This window comes from Cupressus sempervirens, chromosome 10 (assembly GCF_028749045.1).
Source record: "Cupressus sempervirens isolate cs-2001-9-10 chromosome 10, ASM2874904v1, whole genome shotgun sequence".
Classification (NCBI taxonomy): domain Eukaryota; kingdom Viridiplantae; phylum Streptophyta; class Pinopsida; order Cupressales; family Cupressaceae; genus Cupressus; species Cupressus sempervirens.
Window position 1 is genome coordinate 288,543,753 of NC_143127.1, and position 24,520 is coordinate 288,568,272.

A 24,520-nucleotide genomic window follows, 5' to 3' on the forward strand; every position below is an offset into this window, starting at 1 on the left:
TATTAGATTGTGGAAAGGGAAAAGTTAAGTTTAAGTTATAGAATAAGAATCATTCACTACTACATGAGGTAAGACATGTTTCAAGGTTGAGTAGGAATTTAATTTCAGCAAGGCAATTTGATGATGAGGGTTGTATAGTTACTTTTAATGATAAAAAATTGAACGTTTCAAAAGTTTCCCTTGTAGTAGAAAAGGTGTGAAAGTAGGGACCTTATATCTTTGTATAACACATATATAGTTGTTGTAGATTCTGATACAGTGCTATAGCACAAAAAAATTGGGCACATGAGTGATAAAGGTATGAAAGTACTTCATTCAAAGTAAGTTTTATCAGGTCTAAAATGTGTAAATATGAATTTCTATGAAAGTTGTGCGTATGGAAAACAAAAGAGAGTGAGTTTTGTGAAGACTAGGAAGAAAAAGAATAGTGAGAGAATAGAGCTTGTGCATATATGTATGAGGACCAACTCAGGTATCTTCTCTTAGTGGATCTCATTATTATGTTATATTTATTGATGCTACAACTAGAAAAATATGGATTCGTTTCCTTAGATAGAAATATGATGTATTTCAAAATTTTAATAAATTAAAATGCTTAGTTGAAAATGAGACTAGTAAGAAATCAAAATGTCTTGGATCTAATAATGGTGGTGAGTATTGTAGTCATGAATTTGAAGATTATTTATCCACTAATGGTATTCATAGATAGAAAATTATTCCAAGGACTACATATAAAAATGGAGTGGTTGAACACATGAACAAGACTATAATGGAGCATGCAAGGATCATGAGCTTAAATATTGGGTTTCCCTTAAACATGTGGTTAGAGGCTACCAATACTAATGTAGATTTGATTAATAGAGTTCCTTATACTCCTTTCGGTTGTGGTATTCCAGAGAAAGCATGGACTAGTAAGAAGTTAAGTTATTCTTTTTTCAAAACCTTTAGTTGTGAAGCATTTTCTCATATAGATTCTAAAAATAGATCCAAGTTGGAGGATAAGTCAAATAAATGTGTATTAGTTGAATATAGCATCGATGAATTTGGTTATAAGCTTTGAGATTTTAAAAATCATAAAATTGTAACTAGCTAGGATTCACATTTAATGAGAAAGTGTTGTACAAAGATCTAATGTAGCAACACGAGAAGAAAGAAGATGATTATGTAGTGTTGGATGATACTTCAAAAGATGATGTTCCAGCAATTCCTTATGATCTACAATAATTGCAACAACAAATATCACACACACTAGTAACTGTTAAATGGTCAGCAAGGCTAAGAAGACCTCCAAAAAGATTTTCTCCCTCTTTGTATTTTAGTTTACTTACTAATGTTGGTGAACCTGAATGTTATGATGAAGCTGCGCAGGTGGATACAAAGATTTAGTGGGAGGGTCCAATAAAAGAAGAAATGGATTCTTTGCTAAAAAATAAGACATGAGATTTATGCAAGTTTCTTGTAGGAAAAAGGGCTTTGAAAAATAAATGGGTTTATAGGTTGAAAGAAGAGGATGGAGGTAAGAAATGATTTAAAGTCATGTTAGTGGTAAAAGGAGTTGCACAAAAAGAAGGCATCGAGTTTGATGAGATATTCTCTCCTATTGTAAAAATGACTTCTATTCATAGTGTTTTAAGTATTGTGGCTATTGAAGATTTTCATTTGCAGTAGCTTAATATTAAAACAACCTTCCTTCATGGTGATTTGGATGAAGAGATATATATATGGCACAACCATAAGGATTTGAGATCAAAGGTAAGGAGAAACTAGTGTGCAGATTAAAGAAAATTTTATATGGATTGAAGCAAACACCTTGGAAATGATATCTAAAATTTGAAAATTTTATGCATGAGTAGGGATATAGTAGGTTTCATTCAGATCATTGTGTTTATTTTAAGAGGTTGGATGATGAAAACTACATAAATTTTATGTTTATATTTTGATGATATGCTTGTAGTTGGGTCTAACATGGATCACATAAAGGGCCTAAAATGTTAGTTACCACATACATTTTCTATGAAAGATTTGGGGGAAACAAAAAAAAATTGTTGGTATGAAGATTTGTAGAGATAGAAAGAATAGGAAATTGAAATTATCTCAGGCTGATTATATTGTGAAGGTGTTGCAATGTTTCTCTATGGAGAATGCTAAAGTTGTCATCACACCTTTACCTGGTCATTTGAAGTTGACTAAAGATATGTGTCCAAAGACACAAAAAGAGGAGGATAAGATGTCCAAGGTACCTTATTCTTTAGATAGAGGAAGCTTGATGTATGCTACGATATGTACAAGGCTAGATATTGCACATGCAGTGGGAGTTGTTAGCAGGTATATGAATCATCAAGGAATTGAGCATTGGAAAGTAGTAAAATGGATTCTCAAATATTTGAGAGGTACATCCAATGAGTTTTTACACTTTGAGGGCTCTACTACTAATTTATAGGGGTATGTTGACTCAGATTTGGAAGGGGATATTGATACCAGCTAGAGTACTATAGGCTATTTATTTATTGTTGATGGGGTAGCTATGAGTTGGGTTTCTTGATTGTAGAAGATTAATGCTTTATCCACTATAGAGGTAGAGTATGTCACTGCTACAAAGTCATCCAAGGAGATGATATGGCTTTAGCTCTTCTTAGAAGAATTGGGGCACCATCAAAAGGATAATTATTTATTTACAAATAGTCAGAGTGGCATTCATCTTGTAAAGAATTCAACCCTACATTCAAAGACAAAACACATAAAGTTGTAGTACCTTTTCATTCATTCAATTTTGGATGATGGACAATTAAAGTTGGACAAGATACATAAAGATGATAATCCAACATATATTTTTACCAAGGTAGTAACAAGGGAGAAGTTGCACTCCTCTTCAACTTTGGTTGGTGTTCTAGATTGAACATAATAAAAGAATAATAGAGTCCAGGGTGGTTTGATATTCTAGTGGAAGCTATAGGTTTAGTAGTGCTATGGTCAGTCTCCAAGTGGGAGGTTATTGTTGTGGATTCTAATCAGAATCCAAGTGGGAGATTGTTATGATGTGGAGCCTAATCAAACTCAAAGGTTTAGTCAGCATGGTTTTCTCCCCATATTATTTCTATGGGGGTTTGGGGTAGCACCCCTGTGGAGTCCTAAGGCAACACCCTAGGTGCACTCCTTGTCATAGTATAGGGTGGGGTCAAGGGGTGATATTGAGTTATAAGGGATTGTGGACTATAATCATTGGATAATAATAATATTAGACTTTTTGTTGGTGGGCATAGCCTAGGGATTAGGTGAACCATGTTAAATCTCGGTGTCTTGTGTTCTCTTTTGTGCAATCTATTATTTATTGATATTGGTTATATTTGCATATAACTATTATTTCTATTTGAGGTTAATCCTAACAAAAATAACCTTTCTTCATGATGATTTGGATGAAGAAATATATATGGCACATCCATAGGGATTTGAGATCAAATGTAAGGAGAATCTAGTTGAAGATTGAATAAAAGTTTATATGGCTTGAAGCAAGCACCTCATCAATGGTATCTAATATTGACACCTTTATGCATAAGCATGGGATAGTAGGCATAATTCAACCCATTGTGTTTACTTTAAGAGGTTAGATGATGACAACTACATTATTTTATGTTTATATGTTGATGTTATGCTTTTAGTTGGGTCTAACATGGATCACATTAAGGGTTTAAAAGAATAATAAACACAATCATTTTCTATGAAAGATTTGGGGGTAGAAAAGGAAATCCTTGGTATGAAATATTGTAGACATAAAAGGAACATAAAATTTTACATTCGATTAGCTTGATTTTATTGAGAAGGTGTTGCAATGTTTCTATATGAAGAATGTTGAATCTATCAACGCACCTTTACTTGGTCATTTCAAATTGACTAAGGAGATGTTTCCAGAGTCATAAGTAGTGGAGGATAAGATGTCAAAGGTACCTTATTCTTTAGCTATATGGATCTTAATGTATGCAAGGTATGTATTAGGCCAGATATTGCACATGCAGTGGGAGTGTTTAGCAAGTATATAAGTCATCTAGGGATTGAGGATTGGAATACAGTTAAAAGGATTCTTAGATATTTGAGAGGAACATCATGTAAGTGTTTACATTTTGGGGGATCTACTTTGATTTAAAGGGCTATGTTGAATTATATTTATTAGGGGATATTGATACTAGATGGAGTACTATAGGTTATATATTTATTCTTGGTCAGGTAGTAGTAAGCTAGGTTTCTTAGTTGCTAAAGGTGTTCATGATTTATCTACTACAAAGGCAGAGTATGTTGCTGCTACAGAGGCAGCTAAGGAGATGATATGGCTTTAGTTCTTCATGGAAGAATTGGGATACCCATAGAGGGATAATTATTTTTTTACTAATATCTAGAATGCCATTCATCTTGTGAAGAATTCTTCTCTACATTGAAAGAAAAAAACACATATAGTTGTGGTACCATTTCATTCGGTCAATTCGAGTGATGGAAAGTTAAAGCTAGAGAAGACACATACAAATGATAATCCAATGGACATGTTTACCAAGTAAGTAAAAAGGGAGAAGCTAAACTTCTCTTAATTGTTGGTTGGTCTTCTAGACTAAACAAAAAAAAGAATAGCAAATTCAAAGGTGGTTTCATATTCCAGTGGCAGGTATAGGTTTATCGGTACTATGATCAGTAACCAAGTGAGAGGTTATTATTGTGGAGTTTGATCAATCTCAAAGAGGGAGATTGTTGTGATGTGGAGCCTAATCAAGCTTAGAGGTTTATTAAACATTGTTTCCTCCTAAATTATTTTTGTGGGGGTTTTGAGGAAGTGCCCCCAAGATAGAGTCAAGCGGATGAACCCCCAAGACTGGGACAAAGGGTTATGCCTAGGGGCTAGCACCCGAAGTGTTGGTGTAAATAAGTATTTACTTATTACACTTACTTAATTTTACTTAGGTTATTTCATTATTTAATTATTTTGCATTATTTTATTATTTTATTTAGGTAAGACCGTTAGGAGTTTGTGTACTCTCACAGAAGTTGGCAACTCTAACTATGCACATGGTGTAAAAAACATAGGAGTTCACTTCATTCACTAAGTTGTCATGTTGACAACATAGTTATTTGCACTCCTTATTTAGCACATGTTGTCTACACCATTGATTTGTGTGCTACACCATTGTAGGTTTATCCTCACATCATTGCACTTAATCCCATGCTTAATAGAGGATAACCCATGTCTATTCGACATGTGCCTGGTTGTATGAATTATCATGTTGCTAACTTCTATGCATTCTAGAAGCTCTCTTGAGGCCTTTATATACAGGCACTCCTAGTGTACTCTTAAATAGTCATATTGAACGAATAGTGTCATTTTAATCATACTCTCTTTATTGGTCTACTATGTGATTGTGTTTGAGTTCTTTGATCTTGGGTGAATTCTAGCCTAAGGAAAATTCTTACATGGTATCAAAGCTAAGGGAGATTCTCTACACATAGTCATTTGAGATTGCTCATGTTTCAGCACCTCAACACAAATATGGAGGATCCACAGAATTTGAGAGTGTCTAGAGATAGATCTTACCTCACCATTGTGTCAAGAGTATTGATTCGATGAAGATAAACTATAAATTTGCCTATGCTAGGTGAAATTTGATCATGAGGCAAAAAAAAATTGCAAATCAGAACTTGGAGGCCCTGATTTTCAATTTGGTTATGGTCATTTTATTGATCTGATTAGTTATTTTTTGGATCTAAATCTCTGCAATTTTTTTTTTTTCAAAATTATTTTTCCAATCAGTTGGTTAGGAAGAGAATCTTTTTTTGCATAACTGGGCTGTCAGATCCTAGCTCTAAAATTTTGAAATTTTATATTCTTTTGCAAGGCTTATCATTAATCCACAGGCCTCTACATTTAAATTTGGGTCATAAGGAAATGGTACCGATCGTATCAGATAAATTACTAGTGAATTGGGTACCTCAAAATTTGGCAGCCCGCATAAATCCTAGTCTCACAACCTAGTGAAATTCCAACTCCAGCTAGATAGTTAACGAAGACTGATGGCTCTTTATTTGTGTTGTGTGGATTATTTCATTTAAACAAATGTGCACCCATAGTGTAGTGCATGGGGGACTATTTACATAGCCCAATCACTATCAAAATTTTTTTTGGGGAATGTAGATTAAAACCCAACCATGACCTAATAGTTTCTAATAGCTATGAACCCTAACCTCTGATGATTGCTGCATGAAAACCTAGTAATGCAGAGAAAATATTTTGGTAGTGGTTTAAATTCATAGGTTATAATGCTCCCTACAACCTTTGAACACATGGCACACTTTCATTTACACCATGTGGAGCTATGTTAGTTGCCACTATGGCATTATATTTTTCATGCCTATGCATAGTCATCACACACAGGTACATACCTTAGCAAACATATGGCAGATCCTAGTCAACAATCTAACATTAGACCTGTACCTAGCCTAGTTAGTGCCACATCAAATCAAGTCAACTTGCTATGCTATAATTCTGTATGGACTATATGACTATACAAGTGTGACATCAGCCATCCATACTACCATGTCAACAAAGGGTTTTTTTGCTGACATCATCCAATTTGCTAGCTTAAATTTGAAAGTCATTTGACCATAAAAATAGGCCAAAATAAAACTATTGTGATAGTTGTATGACCATCAAATTTAACCTCGTCATTCATTCATGCAACCCCTCTCTAGATAGATTTTGGTTTTTATAGTCCGACTTTGCGAGGCCATAACTTAGAGAACTCCAAATCAGGTGCAATTTTTTAAAAAATTGGGTAGATTTTTCTAAATTTTTTAGCGGTGTATTTTTTTCTAGTTTTGATGCATGGATTGTTTAGAATTTCCATTTTTTGGTGATTATACCTACATAATTGTAATGCCCTAGCAAGGGATCCAAAGAATTTCACTAAGTTTGCCAAACAATTTTTTTTTTAAAACATGAAAGATAAACCATTCATAACATTAACATGATAGTGGAAGCAATAGTAACATCCAACTGAAAATAACATAACATAACAGATTACATTCTTAAAGATCCCTTAACGTTGAATCACATCTAATATTAACTATCCATCTAACATCACATCCTTATGAAATAGCAATGATACATCCAATGTTCATAAATTACATTTTCAGATTGCTCAATCATCCATTGTACATGTTACAAGGTATGAAAAGCTTAAAAGAATAAACATCCATGTAAATAAAGTACATCATCATCCAATATTAATCCATGACATAATGAAACCATAACAATACATGATACATCATCATCATAAAGATATAAACATCCATCATAAAAGATAACCATATATCACCAACATAAATAACTAAGTGCACGGTTCCTCCCAACCGTAAATAGCATCATTAGACCATCGTGGATCCTAGCCATCCCTCCATGCGTAACATTCCAAAGCACCGAAGAGATCATCGGCTATTAACATAGTAGGAATGTCACTCCTAAAACATCCTACTAACATGCAATGTAAAGCATAATATATCATCAACTAACATATGCAAATCATTAATGTAAGAAACATACTAATAAATACATCCATCATAAAGTATATCATCAATCATAATGATCCAAGAATAGAATGAAGATAAATACCAACCAATAATACTCCAGCCATGGTGTCTCAGACGGATCTCAAATGATAAGAGTGATAAAACACTACCACCTGACTACGTGAAACCTAAGTGGTCCACTCCCACCATGCTGAGGAGATAATCTCAAGTCCCAACTAGGATATCAAAACCACAAAGCATAAATCTTTTTAAGTCTAGGAATCCTAAAAGTATACTAACTCAAAGTTTCCAACACACACAAAATCGACATCTAATTCCTAGAGGCACACAATGACATGTAGGAAACCTACTCTGCAAGTGGGAAAGTGTCATCATATTTATCTCGTACAAGTTACCCTGGCAGTTAGCTAAACTCCACAGGTCCATACAGATCTCATGCGGCCACTAGTATCCTCTCATACTGACGAGGCATACTATGGAATGCAAGGTTGCAAAAAAGCGTCTCAGTACTCCCATCCTAGCCTGTACAAGTGCTCAAGGCATGGGCGAGAACCAAAACAATTATCTTTTTAGGTTCATTTAATCCCCATTTAGTGTGTAAATGTTATCACTTATTAACCAAACTTACAATGAGTTACCCTGGCAGCCACTTAGCGCCCTGGCCCCATTGCAAGCCACTTCTCGACACTACAAGTAGATAACCTACCCTAATGCTCATGGAATCATAAATCACCACAGTCCTGTACAAGCGACTGTAAAGAAAATCCAAAAGATAATCCATAAAAAGAATCATCAAATATCCATGATAAAAGCATCAAATATCCATAATAAGGATCATCAAATCACCAAGATAAGAATCATCAAATCTCCATGAGCATCTGGAAAACATCCATAGAAAATCATGACCACAACAGTTCTCTATTGGCAACTGAAGGCATCACTGATAATCACAAGTATCCATTGGTTCTCAATAACCAAAATATATCTCAAAATAATCACCATATCCATTGGTTCTTCAACAAGCAACCAAGAATATCTCAAAATCATACTGATCAAATATCTCAAAATCATATTGATCGAAGACTCCAAAATGGTTGAGTCAAACATGTCACAACATGACATCATCAAGAATAAATCCACATTTTAGTCCCATCATGGTGACTAGAAAATAAACCAAGGATAATTGATCGATGACTCACAAATGATTAGCTCAAGTGTCTCATACACATACATCTCAGCTTCACACATGAAGACTGATGAACAAATACAAACATTTCATAGAGCATATGATCACATTACCATGGTTGGGCTTATAAAGATCATGACCAAATAAGATCAACATGCCATCGCATCTCATAACCCCCAAGCCTCTGGTAACAACCTAGGACTGGTCAACACTAGTCAACCCAAAAACCCAAAACAAGAAGCATATAGAATACACGATGCAAACACATGTTTTGGTTTACTAAAATCACATAGCTGAATAATGTGTAGAGTTTTCAATTTTCCATTTGCAAGTATATTTTCAAGTGTCTAAGTTTCATTATTTGACCTACAAGTCAACCCATTTGATTCCCCGATAGCATTATCCTTCCATTATTAAGAATTACATTCTAAGAATAACTTAAGAATAACTATTTACTTATTAAACTGATCATCATTGACCTTTGATTAACTTGTTCTCTTTATTTAACTAAGATCCATATTTTAATTGATTAACTCTTCTTTAATGTTACTTCAACTTTTAACATAAATCAAAGATCATTATTCATTTATAAAAGAACCAATTATCAATCTTCAATTAAGAAGATTATAACTTAATTAAAATGATCAATCTAATCCACTAATTAGCTTAGGTGCACAATTCCATGATCCATTAACATTTTAATGGTTAAAACTCAATTAAGTATCTCTAACACTTAAGCCTCTTAATTATAATCATTATTAAATTGTCACTAATAACCGTTAAAATATCTAAGTCATTATTCAAGTTATTAGAATAAGACTTATCAACTTTGATATCAATATTTCTACAATCTCATTAAAAGAATTATATCAATTAAATCTCTACTACATAACTTAATTATTAATTAAATCCAATTAGCTCTAGTTAATTGATTTAATTAATAAATTCACAACCAAACCATCAACCCAATGAGTATTGGTTGACTAACAATAGTTTGTACATCAAAGTCAACTTCAATCCAATACACAAATATTAATATTTTAATAATAATAACATTAACAAGTTATTTTAGAAATCTTATCCATAATGAGCACAATCATCATACTAATATCTTCTTAACATTCTCGTATCAATGATAATCATCTATACTCTATATCATTAACAATTGAGTTGATAATAATTTAATAGCTAATACCAATCTATGGTGGTAGATTCTTCATTACTTTACTAACAACAATGTCACTAGTAGTCTTGAATATAACTTCCTTAAGATACAATCCCCATATACGAGTTATTAAGATAAATAAATAATCTATAATTTCTTTCATGCACCTCATAGGCAATTCATTTATCTAAAATAATCTTTAATAATTCTAAATATAATAATTGCCAACTTAATTTCATTCATGAATTCCTCTCCATTATATTTTCTTAGTAACCTTAATTAGAATAAATTCTAATTAAATATTTTGATTAATTTAAAACTATATTATTTATTTAAATCACATATTTAAAATTTCATTCACATTATATATATATATATATATATATATATATATACACACACACACTAATAACTCATATACTACAATTATTAATATATATATATACATATATATTAAACTATCATAAAAATTGAATTAAAATTTGATTTCAAACGTTGCAACCAATACATATATATTACAACATTTTTATAGACGAATTCATAACAATCGATTACCAAAGCAAAGCGACTTCACATTGCCGCTGTACCCCGCATATCATTTGATTGGCGTGGGTACCGAACTTTATTCTATCTGCGACTATTGTCGCTGCCACCTCACTTAAATCATGCAAGGGCTTTTAAAGCCGCTACCCTAACCAAAAGGTCGTGCGGCAGTTAAGAGGTCTGTCGCAGGTACCCGCAGGTACCCTGCGACTACAATATCGAGGACATATGAAGACAGAGAGGGGGGTACGGGGGTTTAAATCGCGTCGACCCCACTCGTTTTCGGCAATGGTCGCAGGCGGGTACCCTGCGATGTGCAGGCACCCGCAGGTGCCTTGCACTCTGATCCACGCGGTAGCGTCAACTGCAATTCCGTGGCAAATAAAGGAATGGGGTGCGGTGGGTATTAACACCCACCCACCCTAAAAGTGTAATATATATATATATATTTTCATTTTATTAAACGTTTATGCTCTAAGACATGCGATTCAGATTTATTAAATAAAATTTCTCATTTCACTTACACAAATACATATATATATATATATATATATATATATATATATATATATATATATATATATATATATATATATATATATATATATATATACATATACATATATATATATATACATATACATATATATATATATGTATACATATATATATATGTATACATATATATATATGTATACATATATATCTATACATATATATATACATTTATATATACACACATATATATACATATATATATATATGTATATATATATGTATATACGTATATGTATGTATATATGTATATATATATATATATATACAAAATTTGTTATCAATATATATATATATATATATATAATTATTTATATACATATATATGCAGATTTATAAAGGAATATATGCTCAGATTTAGAGGCTTTTCTAAACAAGAATTCTTCCCTTTAAATAATTGTTTTCAAAACGTATCCATTAATTCATCCAATGGGTTTAACTATAAATTTGAAATCACTTTTTTCAATTCAATTCTAATTCGAACCCAAACCCGTTTAGATCTAATGTCTCTTTAATTGGATCTATGGTTTCCTAATGTTTTCTCTTTAAACAAATAAATACATATCTAGATTCCGATTCAAATTGCAAATTCATTTATGGAATATAATCAGACACATATAACAAACATGATGAAGACAGGAAGAGAAATGGTGCAAGGAGAATATGCGAATATCACGAGTGCACCTGGACACTAATGCTAATTCGTCATGCCTCAGAAGTTCATAGAAAATCTCTTCCTTCTCTATCATTCGCAATTCCTCCAAGATCCAGCCAGTCGAATCCTCCAAGTGACTAGAGTTGCTTATAGAAACATAGAAGCATGTAGGAACATATGAGCATATGAGCTTCTCCAATGCATGTAAGCTTTGAAGCTTCCATTTTAGCTTGTGGCTTGTAGCTTCCATTTAAGCTTGTAGCTTGTGGCTTCCATTCCACTTGTCCAAACACACTAGGAGAGCCTCAATTTAAAGGCATCTAAGATGCATTTAGAGTGTGTCTAGAAACAACTAGAAGATAAGTATGACAACCAAGCATGAATCTTCTCCAACCTTCTAGATAAGTCTTAAGGTTGTAGACACCATGTGCTCAAATAAAAATGCTAACTCCTAAGTGTAGACAACTTATGCATTCATAGAGTGCAAACTCTAGTGTTGTCTACATGACAACTCTCAAGAATTTGCCAACTCCTATGTGAGCAAATATTAAAATAATGCACAATCATTAATTTAATATTTATTTTTACTCTTTCCAATTTAATTAATTTATTTATTAAATCTCATGCACTTACTTTAATATTTCCACTTTTCAATCTTAATATATTTATATTTTAATCACATGAGATTTAGAATCTTTTATTAATTTTAATATATATTTTCCACTTGTAAATTTCATTTTCAAAACTTAATTGCTAAAATATTTATTAGCTTTAATAATAATATTATTTAGTCATTTATTTAAAAATGAACTCCAAATATATTATTATTAAAATAAATATTGTCACATTCCAAATTTAAACTTTTAACTTTTATCTTCAAATTTAATTATTTTATTTAATTAATTTCCCAATTAATTAAATAAAATAAATATTAAAATACCATATTAATTTTTAATTTAATTAAACCATTAATTAAATCTTTTAATTAGACTTAATTAATAGAAAATACGTCAAAGACTCACAAGGTAAAAATATGAAAACCCATCATAGCCAAAATACATACAAAATGAAACCAAAGGTTAATATCACGAATTACGTTATCCAACGTATTCGGAGGGTACTCAACTCAGATACTTGTCCTAATTTTCAATTAGAACAAATGGCTTAAAGGGTTGGGATTTGGACTTGAGAATTTATCTCCCTTCTCTTATCATTGAGATAATATGATAGGGTATGCTCATCTTGACAAATTCAAAGAAGTCGATATCTGGTACCTGTAACCTGCATAAAAACCACACATGTACAAGCACAATATATACTAAGCTAAACAGGCAATGGCAGGAAGTGGCGCATTGTGTAGATCTCGACTAGCAGGTGACTACGACTCCCTTCCTTGACCACATCAGACACGCCATACAAAAGCAAACACGCAAAGCAAACACACATACCATACACATGCAAGTATGGGGTAAGTATTCATAATAAAACACATATGATAATAAATCATCTAACTAATCATCATTAATAACTGAAAGCAATGTAGTAATCATCATGCATACATGAAATATAAAGTCTAAGTGATCTCATCACATAATAAACTGAATCCATAGCACAATATCTGATAATCTCAAAAGAATGATGCTAACCAACAACATGAAACTAGCTCTAAAAGAGTTCAACAATGTTAGCAAAATGCGAACTAGGGGCAGACACTACAATAATTCTACATTTTGCAACTTCAAACACTCCGTACGAGCAAATTTGGAGTCAAAAATAGGTTCCATTTTTTTTTGAAAGTGTGTTATTTTTTGTCTACTATCTAGATCTATAGTCAAATTGTAGTTTTGTGTGGACAAAAGTGTCACTTTTAGAAATAGGGCCTTTCTTTGCTTTGTATTGCTTCAGAATTGTAGCACATTGCAAAGTTCTAGATTTGTAATTCATTAAGAGGTAGTCCCAAGAAAAAATAGAAGTCCATGAAGGAAAAAATTGGCAAGTGGCCTATTGTAATTTCACTACAGATAAAGTGTCCAAATCTATTTTGGGGGGGTTTGTTGATTTAGTGAAAAGGGGGGGTGTTCTTGGTTTTGTGTTCCCTTTTTTCTACACTTTTCTTTCATTTTCTGCATTATGGGCAACTTTAAGTTTCCTAAATTAACTCATCATAACTATGCTACATGGTCCATAAAATATGGTATCACTTAATGAATAATTGAGTTTCACAATATGTGGATGGTACTCATGCTAAACCAACAGGTGATAAGGCATTAGAAAATGGTATTTCAGCTTAGATAGCACTGGATAGGAAAACCCTAGGTGATATTTGTTTGGGGTGGATGATAAGATTATGTATCAAATCAAGAAGTGTTCTACATCCAAGGAAGCTTAGGATACCCTTGAAAACCTTTATGGTAAAGTGTTTGAAGAGGATGTCTTCAAAATTGAAGATGAGCTTGTCTCCTTAGATCCTATGTCATATGACTCAATACAAGATTTCATCATTAAGGTGAGTGAACTAAGGATGAAGCTTACTAATTTTGGGAGCTCTATAAAAGATGATAGACTAATCTATCTCATACATAACAAGCTACAATCAAAGTATTCCACATTTGTATCTTCTTTTAACACCTTAAAGACTACCTTAGGGTCTACCTATAAGAAAGTCACTTTTGATGAATATGCTAAACTATTGGATGATGAAGAAAAGAAGTTGAAATCAATGGGGATTCTCAAATCACCTTAGTCTAAAGCATTGGTGGCCACCAATGAGGGTTCTCACAATTCAACTAGACAATCTTCAATTAAAGGAAATGGTAAGAAGTAATGGAAGAGCAAATTAGAGGATGCAAAAAAGTCAACACAACAATCCAATAAACAAGGCAAGTCCTTGGATTAAAACAAGTAGGGGGACAATATTGCAAGAAATTGGGTCATGAAGAGCATGAGTGTTATCCTAAAAAGATTGATGAGTTGACCAACATCATGATGAAACATAATGTTCCATTACCTAATGCTTACAAGGAGAAAGGGTCTTCTTTAGATTCAGGGCAAAGGGCAAGCACTCATGGCAAATTCAAATTCTTCAAAAGAATGGATATTTGACTCAGGTGCCTCATATCATATGGGTTGTTCAAAGGAGGATTTTTTTTCAATGAAGTAGTCCTAGGTACCACACATCTTCATGGGAGATGATAACAAAATGGAAGTTGAAGGGAAAGGAAATGTGGAAATGGAAAATGGAGAGTTTTAAGATGTTCTCTATCTTCCAAACCTAAGTTCAAATCTCTTATCAATTTAATCACTCACCTCAGAGATGGACATAGAGTTCACTTCCTTCCAAACTCAATAAAAGTGCACAGTCTTAAAGATGACTCATTGGTTGTAGTGGGGAAAGTGAATCATAACAAAAGGTTATAATTTTCCTCTCATTTTGTGCCCAAGTCTCCTTCAAAGGCCTTGTTAACACAATCAAATTCAAAAATGCAATTATGGCATTAGTAGTATGGTCATCTTGACTTCCACTGTCTTGAACAACTTTACACAAATCACATGGTCAAAGGCCTACCTCAAATCAATTTTTCTAAGGGTGAATGATCAACAGATTCAATGGATATGCATCCATAAGGGAAGTTACAAAGAGGGAAGTCTTCAAGAGAACTAGATATTCTAAAAATGGTTTGCATGGTATTAGCAGGTCCTTTTGCATTCAGCCAGGGTTGCTATATACTTGCTTTCATTGATAACTTTTCAAGGTTCACTTGGGTCTATTTTCTTCATAACAAGAATGAAGTGTTGGACATAGTTCTAGCCTTCAAGACTCATGTAGAATGGAAATTCAGGAAAGCTATCAAAGTACTCTAAATGGACAACAAAATCATGTATGTGAACAGAAGACTTATGGAATTTTGTAGACTCAAGGGAATTGATCTTTAGATTCTATCAACATTCAATCTACAAAAGATAGGTGTTTCAACATTGAGGATTTGAACTCTTAAATCTATGGCAAGTTGCATGATCTATACCAAGTCTCTAGATCCATCACTATAATTCAAAGGAATCTCTAGTTCCACTCACATTCTTAATCATTCTCCTCATCTAGCCTTAGATGGAAAAACTCCTTTTGAGGCATGGTGCAACGGAAAAACTATTGTGACACACTTTAGAGTCTTTGGTTGTCCTGCATGGGAAAATATATCTTCTAGGGGATGCAAGGAACAATCATCTCATCCTTATACTTTCATTGGTTACAAAGATAGTGTGAAGGCATACTGACTTCTAGATCTAGAGACACATTAGAATTTTGTGGAGAAGGTGTTGGAATATTCAAATGGGAAGAATGCTTCTGAGAGGGTGTGGGGGGTTAATTAGAAGTATCACGCTTTATCCATTAAAAATTTTAACTGGAAGTAAATTGCATGCATGTAAACATATGAAATAAACATGAAGTAAACACATGCATCAACAACACATAACACTAGATTTTGGTAACTCGAAAACCCTCCAAGAATAAGAAGGTAAAATGGAGGTGAGGATGATACCCACAAAATCATTGCAGCAATAATGGTTTTGACCACTTCTGATGCTCTGCCCTGTAAAAGGCATGCCCTATTAAGGGCTTTACATTGTATCAATAGCAACCTTCTTAAAGGATTTATAAACACTTTTCATTAAGTGTCAACCTATAAATTATTTAATCACCTCTTTAAAGGATTTACAACCTAACTATTAAGCTAACCTATCAACACAGGATTTCCTTTCTAATACAATTGCTAGAGAGTATTAGGTATAATAAACTTGATAGCTTACAATCCTTGATTGTTGAATTCAGGCACTTGATGTACTCTCTCTAATCTTGATTCTCTGAGATCTGATATCTATTCTTATCCCTTGCTTTGTTCTGATCAACTAAATATATAATTTCTACTCTCTTCCTCTAAGTCTTTTCACTCTTCACTTTGAATTTCACTATAATTTCCCCATACATTTTTTCATATATTTTCCATATACGCAATGAGATTTCATCTTCCTTATAAAGACTTTCAAAGACTTAAGGCTAGGTATGGATCTACAATCCATATTGAATCTTTATTTCCTACTCATTCCTTGCATTTTTATTATTGGTTGCATGCCTTCTCCATTTTTCCTATTGGCTGCATGTAGATTGCATAGGAAATACAAAAGATTTGATCTTATCACTTAGATTCTTTGAGATTCATCATATGTTAGCCATAAAAATGGTTTACATCTGAGTTTGTGCCTTCTCAAACTCATATGTACATTTTGTGTTACTTGGCACTTTCTAATTCCTAATGCTTGACTCATAAAAGAAAACTAGCTCACTCGGCTCTTGTAGAGATTCTATTCTACTCACATCATCTGTGACTTGGTACTTATATATTACTCAACACTTCTATCATGCTCAACATCTAAAGTTACTTGGCACCTAAATATTGCTTGGCACTTGATCTTCACTTGGCACCTAAAGATTGCTCGGCACCTAAAGATCACTTGGCACCTCTTTGAATTCTTACTTGGCATACATAGTGTACTCAGCTTCAATGTAGAAAGTGGTTAAGTGTGTTGGCACTCAAATGTCAAAACCATTCTAAAACTGACAATCTCCCCCTTTGATATGAGTATCAAAAAGACTTAACCAACCTTAAGATTCTTATAACTCCCCCTGAGCTTATTGTGTCATCCATTCCTATAACCAAAATTATGATATATTTGATACTCTTTAGTTATGCTCTATTTCTGTACTCTATACCTGTGATATAATACCTATGATATACAATGTATCTTCCCCTTTGTTATATCTCCCTTATTATATCTCCCCTTATTATATCTCCCCATTTTTTGACACAAATGTCAAAGGGTACTAAGGGTTAAGACCATATTTTTCCAAAAAATGCACTATTTACCTCCATAATCATCTTGAGAGCTGCATCCCAATTATGAAAAGAAATTTCCAATGACTTGTGTTGGATGGTAGTCTTTCTAGGAAGGTGAACAAGTCCATCTAAAGTAGAAAGATTAGGATCTTTCTTGAGAATAGTTTCAGCATAGGCTTGTTCTTTATGGAGTACTTCCAAATGTGGGGTAATGGAATATTGTAGCTACATCAATCTAGCCTTGATGGTGACCTCTTCTGCTATCAACACAGCTACTTCATTCTGGGTGTGAAGCATTTGATTAAAGTGCTTCTCACTTTGAGATGGATCTTTTGGTAGCTGCATGTTTGAAATCTTCAAATTCCTCTCCAAGCTCATTATTCTTTGGCTTGTCTCCTGTGTGAAGTATGAAAAGTCACACAACTTTTTGTACAATGAGAATATATTCTTAAGTACCTTTTTCACTTTGTAAATCATCTTTTCCAATTTAGCCCAGGATAGTACAATTTCTCTAGATATTTTCTCATTTACTTTCCCTTGGAATTTCCTTTTAAACCATTCCATAAGTTTTACTTTAGTTTCTTCATCTTCATTTGTCACCTGGTCAACAATATTTGACAATTGTTCCATTATATGCTTTGTCTCATCTGGTGACTGCAAGCTGAAGGCATCCATAAAGATGTCCTTAATCTCATGTAATACTTTCTTTTGTTTATACTCTTTCCTGAGTATTTCTTGCCTCTTTCTTCTATTCAATGCTTCTTCTTTTTTTTTGAGTCATAACTAGATATGACTATCTCCTTATCTAATTCAGGGTTTCCATAGTGAATCAACCTTGCAACTTTTGTGGTACTTGATCCTGGTGCTAACATTTGCAGTGGCATTGCATCATTTCTTGGCTATTTTGAAGGATTCCCTGAGGTAGATAGATTTATCAATGTTTGTATTGCCTCCTTCTCTTTAGGGGTTTTCTCTACTCCCTTCTCCTCCTATTTTCTACCTTGATCAATTATACAATGTGAGAAGGTGCACCTTGTATTTGTGCTATAGGATCAGATGCAACAATCTATCCTATTTGTTCTATATCTTTGTCTCCTTTTTCACTCAGCTTATGCACTATGGTGTCAATTTTTCTTGATGTAACAACTATTTGCATTTGAAGTTGACCACTAGTAGCTATAGAGATGATGGAATGTTGTTCTTGTAGATTCACCTTATCTCTAATTGTGTTAGCTACTACCTTTTGTAATTCATCCACACTAACCAATACTAGATTTGTACATAATTCTTCTTATTGTGTGGATTGATCAAGGATCTTTTTGAGATCCTCTATAGTTAAAGGATTGATGTTCATAGCAGAAGTGTCAAGAACTTCCTTTAGTTATAGTGTCTGCAGGTATGGTGGTTACATGAGGAGGGCTAGGAGGTGATAATTGTGTGTCTTGCACACTCTGGTCTTGTTGATGCTCCTACTCAGTTGTTTCCATTTCATCTTGTTTTTGTGTCTCCTCCTCCTCACCTTTTTCTTTCTCCTCTTCATCTTTTTCTTTCTCCTCTTCATCTTTCTCTTCTTCTTCCTTCTTCTCTTCTTCTCCTTTTTCTACAACCTTTTCTTTTGCCTTCTCTTTTTCACTAGGCTCTGCCTTATCTTCTTGTTCAATGTTTTGTCCATCAAGCAGGTCTTCTTCTCCATCCTTGATAGTAGTCAAACCATATATCAATTTCCATATTTTTGTGGACTTACTGACAACATCTTTGATCTTGTTTTGTAGGATGCTAAAGGCTTTATACTTTGATGTGAACTTGCCACTATGTTTCTTATTAGCCTTTGTTATTTGACCTCTTGTTAAGTCAGGCATCACTTGTGCTAAGGTAAATTCTCTTATCCCCTTTTCCATTTTTAGAAAATAATGCCATTTTTTTCAATTATCTCATATAATTCCCTAGGCATGCTATTGTCTAGCTCTAGAGGTGTATTCTTAAATTTAGCCATCATGGCATATATTGATTCCTCTATTTTGTTTTTCTCTTCTCTACTTAGCTTGTTGAAATCAATACTTTTCAAATCAGTATAATCTGCATTCTTAATATTTTCACAAATTTTATCTATGGCTGATATGGGAGGATGACTTACCACTCTAAATTGGTTGTTATCTTCTAACTCTATTCTCTTCTCCTCATCAGAATCTAGCTATGCTACATATTTTCTTCTTTTCTTCTACACTTCAGTAGTCTATTCAATGGCCTTCTTTTTCTCTTTGATTTGTTCCTTGGCCTTTTGTGAAGATACCCTTGTGGTAGCCCTTGTGATTGGTTTCTGTGGCTTGGCTTGGGTTAGCTTAACAACCTTCTTTTCTTTAAGCTGGGCTGGAGGCTATAGTATTGCCTTTCTTTTCTTTGGCTCGGCTAGGGATGGTTCTTCCTTGGCTTCTTTTTCCTCGACATCTTCCTCATTATCTTCTCCTAGGCCTTGAGTCAATTCCATTGGGCCTTGCCCTTGTTCATCCTCATCATCATCATTATCATCTTCTTCTGCTGCTACTGCCACCTCAGTTCCTTCACCAAATTTCTTCTTTATTTTCTTCACTAATTTATCTTTCTTATTAATTATAGAGGTAGTCCTCAACTCTGTTTCAACTTTGGATTTAACTACATCATATGTGCCAAAAGGCTTGGCAGACTTGTCTATTTCTTTTGTAAGCAATGCAGTGATTGCTGCCAATGCTTCACCCACATCTAGTTCATAACCAAATGGCCTTAGCCATCTCACCCTTGGAACTGTTTATTGGATATAGGTGAAATAAATATCAACTAAGAAGAATATGTCATTGATATGTTTTTCCACTAAGGAAATTGGTATTCTTACCCTTTGCTTCATGGATTTCTTGAAATCCTCAAAATAGCTTGTCATATGGGCTTCAAAGTTGTCACCCATCTGATCAATGAACTCATTGATTCATGTAATTGAAGTTTTGTTAGGATTCCAACTCACCTTTCCTATAGAAGGAAACTCTTCCATAATATAAAAGAACATACAAATAAGAACTTAACCAAATTTGCATTGAGCACCTTTTGATCTCTTTATTGCTCCTAGGTTTTCATTTATCTACTACAAAAAAAGTTTTGATATATCATATGTGTGATCTTTCTTTACCAGTTTGTAGGCTACATCAATAGCTATGCATGGCACACTGTTCAATCTACTGGATTGATAGAATTTCTGGGATATTATTCTCATAGCAAAATCTAGAAGAGGATCAATGATAGCATCAATAGTCATACCCCTGTTATTCCATTTTACATTAGTATTTTTTTCAATGATCTCTTTGGAATCATTGCACAGGGCCTTAGGTTGATCTAGGGTTGGAAAACCTATAACCCTATGTACTATCCCTTTTGTAATCTTTACTGGACCTTTTCCTAGCCAAAAGCATCCATTGTAATCCTACTTAAAACAATCCATATCCATTTAGTTTTGAATCCTATAGGGTAAACTAGGGCATTGGTCAAACCCTTTCTCTTGACTATCTAGAATCCATCCTTCACAATTTTGTTCTTGCATAGTTTGTCATAGGATTGGAATATTTCAAGATCAGCTATGGTGCCAATTTTGCATTTATAACACTTCCTTACATCCTGCACCATGATTACTTTGGATGGAATGATGGATAATGTGCTAGCAGGGTCATTTTTGTACGTGACTTCTAGAATTGGCCTAAATTCTAGTTGTTTAACCTCATTACTAACCAGATAAACCTCATGACCTTCTTTTCCCTTGGGGTTCTTAGAGTTAGAAGCCATTATACCGATCTAGGGTTTTTTTAAGATTAAAACTTTAACACTGCGTAGCTCGACACTCAATAAATACCTTTGATCAACCAAATTTATGTTGAATGACTGTTGAAATTTGTGCAAATGGCTTCAATGCAGTTGATCTCTCCTACACTTTTCTCATCTTTGCTCTACATTTGAATGGTGAGAAGTGATCAAAAATTGACCTTATACCCTTCAAAACATAGCATTAAATGCTTAGTGCATGTATAGCTGTAAACTCGGCACTTAAAGGTTTCAACATGACTCGGCTTCAATTGACATTTCTCAACTTAGTATCAACCATCAACTTGATCACTATTATAAACTTGACATACATTGGAGCTTTACTCAGCATTTGAGGATGACTCGACGGTATTTGCAAGAACTTCAAATTTTGACTTGGCATCTTTGCTTATGCTGATTTCTTCTTTGCAATACTTCTTTTTCTTGGGATTGATGTATGATATAACTTTGTATACCAATCCCATACACCTATTCATGCTTAGTTTGATGAAGTGTGATCACTTGACCCATTGTGTGAAGTGATCCCTTCACTTGATGTGCTGTACTTTTTCTTCTTCCATGTCTTATCCATCTCTCCTCTGATGTGTTCAACACTTGCCCTTGCCTTTCCTTTGTTGAACTTAGAACTTGTTACCTTGGAACTTGTTGGGAAATTCCTACTGATATGACCAGTCTTCAAGCAACTGAAACATGTGATTTGACTCAACCATTTGCTGTAGTTTCCTCTGAAAAGTGTTCTTATGCAATTTTCAGGAACATTTCCATATTCCTAATAGTAATGATAGCTATACCTAGTGTTGTAATCTCAATAGTAATGATTTCCATTGCCTTTTGTATTTTTTGGTTGATTTTATGTCCACATGGGCTTTGATCTACATTTAAAGGCTCTATGTCCATACTTCTTACAATTGTAGTAGTGACCTTCAAATCTTGGTGTCTTGATAGTCCCAGTTCTGCATTCATGTGCTTGATTTCCTTGCTTCTTGCACTTATGACAATAGCTTACACTCTTAGGCTTATCATGCTGATGGGAATTATTGCTCCTACACATATTAGAAGTGTGTCCTTTCTTCCCACAGAAATGAAAGGTAGGTTTGGTGTTCTTACCTTTGTTGTTCCTTTCTTGTACAGTCGTGGATGACTCTCCTTCTTCAGTACTAGTATATCCTAATCCTTGAGTTTCATTACTGGACCTTGGGGATTTTAGCAACTGCTCAAAGTACTTGATAGCTTCGTTAGGTTTGTTGAAGCTCTATGAAATTTTCTTTTCTCTTCTCAAGTTATTCTGCAATTGTTCATTTTGCATCTTTAGTGTAGAGATCTCAATGTCCTTCATATTTAGCTCATGATGTGCATTCATCATCTAGCTTAAGGTTTATAGCTGCATGTTTGGGATTCTTTCAAACTCAGTTGTATTTTCCTCCAATCTATGTGTAATATTTCTCTTGTCATCTTCTATCATGGCTTTTTCTTCAATAGCTCTTTTCTTTTGTTCAATCACTTCACAAAGCATTATGGCTTGTGATTCTTGTTCAATCTTCAAGGTTCTGATTTCTTCTGCTTGAGATCTATTCATTTCCATCAGTTCTACTATTGTTGCATCAAACTCTTTAGTATCACCATTGGCAAACACTTTTGTGGTATCAATCTCCTTGTAGTTTATATCATTTTTAGCTATGGCTATATCCTTCCTTCTTTTCAAGGATTTTCATAATTCTACTCTAGATTCCTCCAATTTGTGTAGAGGGATTTGAACATCAATCACCTGATTTTCTATTATCTTCCCAAGTTTGAAGACCTCCATCTTCTAACCTTTTTCTCCAAGCTATTAGGCTTCTCCTTGTGAGAACCTAGGCTCTGATACTAATTGTTGGAATATTCAAATGGGACAAATTCTTTTGAGAGGGGGGATGAATCAAAAGTATCACGCTTTATCCATTAAAACTTTTAACTAAAAGTAAATTGCATGCATGTAAACATATGAAATAAACATGAAGTAAGCACATGCATCAACAATACATAACACTAGATTTTAGTAACCCAGAAACCCTCTAGGAATAAGAAGGTAAAATTGGGGCGGGGATGATACCCACACAATCACTGTAGCAATAATTGTTTTGACCACTTTTGATGGTTTGCCCTATGAAAGGCCTGCCATGTTAAAGGCTTTACACTATATCAATAGTGAACTTGTTAAAGGATTTATAAACACTTTTCATTAAGTGTCACCCTATTAAAGGATTTAATCACCTCTTTAAAGGATCTACAACCTAACTATTAAGCTAACCTTTCAACATAGGATTTCCTTTTTAATACACTTGCCAGAAAGTATTAGGTATAATAAACCTGATAGCTTACAATCCTTGATTTCTGAATTTAGGCACTTGATCAATTCTCTCTGATCTTGATTCTCTAAGATCTGATATCTATTCATATCCCTTGCTTTGTTCTGATCAACTAAATATCTAATTGCTGCTCTCTTCCTCTAAATCTTTTCACTCTTCACTCTGAATTTCACTATAGTTTCCCCATACATTTTTTCACATATTTTCCATATACACAATGAAATTTCATCTTCCTTATAAAGACTTTTGAAGACTTAAGGTTAGTTATGGATCTATGATACATATTGAATCGTTATTTCCCACTCATTCCTTGCACTTTTGTTATTGGTTGCATGCCTTCTCCATTTTTCTTATTGCCTGCATGCAGATTGCATAGGAAGTACAAAAGATTCAATCTTATCAATTAGATTCTTTGAGATTCATCATATGTCAGCCATAAAAATGGTTTACATCTGAGTTTGTGCCTTCTCAAACTCATATGTGCATTCTATGTTACTCAAAACTTTCTAATTCTTGATGCTTACTCATATAAGAAAACTAGCTCACTCAACTCCTATAGTGATTCTATTTTGCTCAACATCATTTGTGACTTGGCATCATTTATGACTCGACACCTATATATTACTTAGCACTTGTATCATTCTTGACACTTGAAGTTGCTTGGCACTTGATCTTCACTCAGCACATAAACATTTCTCAGCACTTGAAATTCACTTGGCACCTAAAGATTGCTTGGCCCCTAAAGATCAGTTGACACCTGTTGAAATTCTAACTCGGCATACA